Here is a 6350-nt window from a genome sequence, read left to right as displayed (position 1 = left end):
TTGATGCATAATTAAATGTAGTGAAGAAATGTCTAGAATTACTCATGCGTATAAATGGGAAAAATGGGTAGATATTCACTGCCAGCACCCGAGATATGAATTGTGAATTATGAACAGAAGTTTTATTGTGTGTATGTGTTGAGAAATTATAATTTCTATGAGACATGTAAATGGAGATATATAGCAAAATTTTGATAAAGTGGACCCAGAGAGCCAGAGAATATTACAGATGAGAGAAAGAAATTTGTGATCCATAAATATGTAAGTGACAATTGGAAGAAGACATCATGCATGTAATTGTCCAAGAAGTGAGTGGAGAGTGAAGAGACATGGAAGGGTAAGAACTCTGATGAGATTCTTTCTTGTATATAAAAATCCCACTTATGGGGCAAGGGAAAATACAGCTTCTCATACTTTTTCTGAGGATTATCCAGGGATTCCTTTGTAAATAGATAACACTTTGGGGGAATATTAGGGGGTGAACAGTTGGAGTCTGTGTGAGAAGCGTGACTCAAATGGTAGAAAAAGTACCAGGGAAAAATCAGTCCAAGAATCCAAGGCAGGAGAAGCTTTAGAGAAGGAAGGCATTATCACCATCGTTGAGAATCTCAGAAAGCATTAAATTACAGGGGATTGAGAGGTAGGTTATTCCTATTGGATGTTACAGGCTGTCCGTCTTCTGTGCTGTTGGCACGGCCCTATTTCCTTCCAAGGCTAAAGGCTTCCCCCACTTCTCTTAATGTAAAAAAATATTCAAAAACTTTGGTAGGGGAACACTGCCATCATTCTCTATTTCTGGACACTAGGTTCCAACTTAGGAAACAATTCACTTTTAGCAAAAGTCAGATTAAATGTTGGCCAAGATGAATCTATAAATAAAAGAGGACTCACCCTCAAATTTCATCTCTGCTAGAGAGGGGCACTTTATCCAGAAGTAGGATGCAGCCAGAATGTTGGAAATGGCATGTTTCAGACATCTCATATCCGATGTGCTACTTGAATCCAGGAGGTTACCTCATTCTTACAATATTTGTTTTGGCTTCCAGTGTGAGGGTGCTGTGCTTTGCCGCATGAAATCATTCTACTATCCACGCTCTTCCCCACTTCCCAACACACCTGCAGCCTTGTGAAAATCACCCACAGGGATTAGAAACACAGAAGTGGTCGGCAAACAAACAGTAAATGTTATTCATAAATCTCTAAGTCAAGCCTGAAGCAAACTCACAGAGAACACCAGAAAATGAATTTCACTTTAAATCGAAATAGGGATCAGCAGATATATCTTGGGATTTGGGGATGATTAAGTGTAGGATTCAGTTAAGAGGTTTCACCTCTCCAGAAAATATAAGGCAAACAGTCCCATGACTGACCTATACATCTTTGGTGTATTTGGCATAATAAAATGACAGTTGTGATCGAGTATTGCTTTAACAGGCCTTGTAGAACTTGACTGAAATGTTTAATTCAGACCATAAGCAAATCAATTTTGGGTTCAGTGACTGAGATCTTTTTTTTTATGGGTTTAAAATGATTCCTGAATAAATTTTTTTGGTAATTCTAATAAGTATTGCCTTTGACTGAAAACTAGAACCGACAGGAACTTTAGGGTTTAGAATCATTTTAATATGTTTATACCACTTTTCCTAATGGAATATGAATGTTGATAAACACAGCATATCCATAACATTTGGATATAATTTAAAATTTTATTTCTACCATTCAGTTTATAATATGTGATTGCCTTGATGCAGAAAATTGATAGTGGCCAAACAATTTATTGTAGGCAATCTGTTAAAAATATCTTGAAGGGTAAAATTAGAAAACAAATTAAGGGAAAATATGATCCATGCTTATGTGAGCACAGAGAATTCTTGGTTCACATAGAGGGATGCTTGGTGCCAGCCTGTATTTCTTGATCTTTACTTCCCCATATCTCCTCCTCCAGTTTCCCTTCAAGGTTCATTAGGGCAGACATTAATAAATTTCAACTCTCATCCTTCTTGCCTTTGTACAATCTTTATGGTTAAAGCCTATATCCTCCCCCTCTTTCAGTGATTTTATATCCTTTACTAAACATCTATTCTTTGAATAAGTGTATATTGCTGAAATAATTTGTGTATAAAATTTAAGATCTTTAGCTCCCAATTAACATGTGGTATATATCGGTAATATGCTTCTTGTATGTTAAGGAGAAAAAAAAATCCACCACTTAGAGACCTCTAAGGAGCAGCATGGGAATAAATAGGTGAGCTCTGGCTTACAAAATAGTGCAGTGACAGCTGCTTTGGGCTCATAAATGAGATGTTTGAAAAGGGCATGAATAGGGCAGGAAAAAAAATACTTTGCTTAGCAACACACCTGTTTTTCTTCTTGTTATAGATTCTTGCAGGATGGATTTCTTCAATTAGAGCTCATCTTGCCTCTTTCTCTCCCTCCTATTGAGCTTTCTAACACAAAACTAAACCCCAACATCAAGAGAGTGTTGGGTTTTGGAGATGTCTGATATAAAGCAAACAAGGAGCAAACATCTCTGCCAGATGCAAAATTCTTACATGAAGAAGTGGCGAATGTAACAACAAGCATATGGTAATAATACTGATACAGGCTGTTTATTTGCTTTTAAAATTGCACACATTAAAAGTGCAAAATAGTTATGAAGATAGCTATATATGTGTTCAAGGACAGGAGGTTTATGTCCAATTTCTGGATAAAATTTGTTACTTTTCCCCCACTCACATACATTACTAGAGTTATGAATTTGATGGAAAACTTAATGTACCAGTTTTGAAAGTCATTTTTTTTTTCTGGAAAAAAAAACAAGTTAAACGTCATGATTTCTTCCAAACTTAGGACTCAGATGTGCAGGCCCTTTCCTTCAGTGTCTACTGCTGCTTATTTGTTTGTTTTGAAATTTATCTTTTTTCACATCTAAGCGAGTTGGTAACTACGGCTTCTCTGAGTTGGAGAAAAATTGACCAGCTAGATGAGATCTGGCTGGCAAACCTAATCCCACGTAAAACGAAGTGGGTTTATGTGTAGGTGGTAAGATTTGAAGCGGTAGCCAAAAAGAAAAGACAGCTGTGAGTTGAAATGACAAAGTGGCATACTCATTGAAGTGCTATACCACAGGATCATTGAAAACCAACTGTGTCCAGAGAGTAAGTTTTATTTTTTGAACTCCAATGGACAAGGAGATCCTTTACTTATCTCTCGGAGAAAAACTCCTGACAGTGTTACTCCTCATTAGCTTATTTATTTTCATATGCTTGAGAATAAAATAATTGCACATCGCTACAACCAAAGGAAGTGAGGAATGTTTTATTGCATGTTTTTAGTAGGAATTACTTGGGTTCTACATTTGGAGTGACAGTGTTAGTACAAGGCATATTCAGTCCAAAGCCAATGTGTATATACTAGGCTTTCAGTGCGATCAGATTGAAAAATCATGAGGATTGCTTTCCTCTTAATTTTTTTTCTCGACTGTTATGTGATCTCTTTATACCTGAAAAGCTAAATTTCCAGGAAATGCACAAAGAGATTTTTAAAGCAATGCTTTTCAATCGTTGGGGACCAGGTATCCCCACAGTTATTGTTTTCATACCTTGATATTAAGATAATTTATTTAATAGGATTTTATTAGCACTAAGCAATATATCAGACACCTTTGTACCCCCTGTACATACAGGTTTTGCTACTTGCCCTGGAGGCATTTTTGGGGTGGTGGGAGACATAGAAATAAAACAGTAATTCTAATAAATTATGATGAATGGGACAGTAGTGGCAAGCACAAGGATGATGGGTGTTTATAAAAGGCAGCAGCTGGGTTGCCCAGTTGGTTAAGTGTTTGACATTGGCTCAGGTCATCTCTTAAGGCTCCAGAGTTCGAGCCCTGCATCAGGCTCCCTGCTGTCAGCATGGAGCCGCTTCAGACACTCTCTTCGCTCTCTCTCTGTCCCTTTCCTGCTTGTGAGCTTGCTTTCTCTCTCTCTCAATCAAAATTAAATAAACATTAAGAAAAAGGCAGCATACAAGCCAGATTTGGACTTCGATAAAGGATTCCTTGGGTTTATGATTATTGACTGCAAGATAAGTCCACATATTCAGGCAAAAGGAAAGATATTTCAAGAATAAAGAAAAACGTGTAAGAGGACTAGAAGAAAGAAAGGCTCTAAGAAGCTGCAGTTAGTTCAGAATTCGTTCAACAGGAACGTAAACAAGAAGGTGGGAGAGGTGAGAGAGGAGACTAGAGTAGTAAGCTGGACCCAGACCCAGAAAAGCCGCAAAGCTACTGGAAGGAGTTCCTGAGAGCAGTGGAGCTCCACTTTTAAGTGATGTGAATGAATGATTTAGAAATGGAAAAGTCACAGATATAAAAATGAAAGGTATTTTAAACTTAAATGTGCAAACTGAACTCCCCATCCTCTCTCTCAAATTGACTATCACAATTAGTTACTTAGTTAACAGAATTCCCTTCTTTCATCTGTGTAGGTATCATCTTTGACCCTTTGTTTTTGTTTTCATCTTTAACCCTTTCTTTCTCTCATACCCTGCAGCCAATGCCAGGAAATCTTGTTGGCTCAGCCTTCAAAATATACCCAGATTCCAACCACTGCTGTGCATCTCCGTTAGCTTTAACTCTAATCCTTTCTTATACCATCTCCTGCCTAGATATTTTAAAGGATCCTTACTCCTTCTTCCACCACTTCCCTCCTCCCCACCACTCTGATCTTAGGTTGCTCAATTAATCTTAATCTTTAATGTTTTGGTCAGATTATGCTATCAGTTCCTGAGAGAGGCTTGTTACCAATACCACTGTAACTATGAATTTGCCTATTCTTTCCTTAGTTCTATTTGACTTAATAAATGTTGAAGACACATTATTAGATACATAGACTTAAAATTATACTTTTTTACCAGTGCATTACCATTATAAAATATGCCTGTTCCTTGCATGGCTTTTTCACTTCAGTGTACTTCATCTGTAATTAATACAACCATACCAACTTTGCTGTGATTGGTGTTTTTATGGTATACTAGTTTTTCAGACTGGAAGAAAAAAAGTTATAAATTTCAACAAGAGATTTAATAAAGGCAATTAGTCCTATAGATTTGAAGAGTTAAAGTGCAAAACAGGAATGCTGAGTTAATCCAGAGATAATAACTAGAAGGAGCAGCTACTTTCCTAGCTGGGGAAACAAACAGAAAGCTGAAGTAAGGGGCTTCTGGGTGGCTCAGTCAGTTAAGCATCCAACTTCAGCTCAGGTCTTGCAGTTCTCAGGTTCAAGCCCTGCGTCAGGTTCTGTGCTGACAGCTCAGAGCCTGGAGCCTGCTTCAGACTCTTTGTCTCCTTCTCTCTCTGGCCCTCTCCAGCTAATGCTCTCTCTTTCCCTCAAAAATAAATTTAAAAAATCATTAAAAAATGTTTTTAAAAAGTTGAAGTGAAAAGAAAGAGTTAGTACTAAGATCTTTAGGGAGGGGGGAAGTTTGGGGAAAAAAGTGGACCCTCCAGGCAGGGAGGAATGGTCCAATGGAAAATGTGGCTTAGAGCAAGCTCTACCCATATCCTGCTTGTACTAGTGAAAGGCCATGATGAGGCTGTTTCTGGGGGTATCAGTGGAAGTGGATGGCTTGGCCTGCTGCTTCTGGAACTGTCTAACACTGACCACTGTTGATAGAAATAGGAATAAAGGAAGTAGGCCCCTTTCCCCTTCTTTTGGCATTCCAAATTCTCCCTACTGATGCTTATTGGAAAAACTAACTGAAACCCTTCTGGCATTTCTGGCAGAAATGTGGTTTTATAGGATTCCAGGCCTAGGATCACAGAGCAAAATGTAGAAAGGTTTTATTTTTTTATTTTTTAAAAATAATTAAGAGATGATAGATAAACAACTAGCAAATATTATACACACACACACACACACACACGCACACATATATATTCTCTCTTTATTTCAACCTCTTATATTCTTATATTTAAGAAGTATTGCATTAAAAAAATTGAGTCTGACAGTCCCTGTTCTAAAATTGGAGAATTTAATTTATATTTAATCCACATCACATATAATTACCTTCATATAAATTACTAACATATTTGGGCTTTGACCTATCCTATTGCCATTTGCTTTTTATCCATCCTGTTACATTTCTTTATCTCTCTTTTATTCACTTTTTGAATAAACTATTTGTTTTATTGTTACATTTTTCTCCTTCAATCAGCTTGGTAGTTTCACATCTTTTTACTATTCTTCTGTGGCTCTTCTATAATTCGCAGCATGAATATTTTACATACGAAAGTCTAATATGCAGTAGTTCCTTTTCTTCTCCTCAGCCTACAGGTTGGGTGTTTAACA

Source organism: Suricata suricatta, chromosome 1 (genome assembly GCF_006229205.1).
Source record: "Suricata suricatta isolate VVHF042 chromosome 1, meerkat_22Aug2017_6uvM2_HiC, whole genome shotgun sequence".
In the NCBI taxonomy this organism is placed as follows: domain Eukaryota; kingdom Metazoa; phylum Chordata; class Mammalia; order Carnivora; family Herpestidae; genus Suricata; species Suricata suricatta.
Note: the sequence above shows the minus strand (reverse complement) of the source record.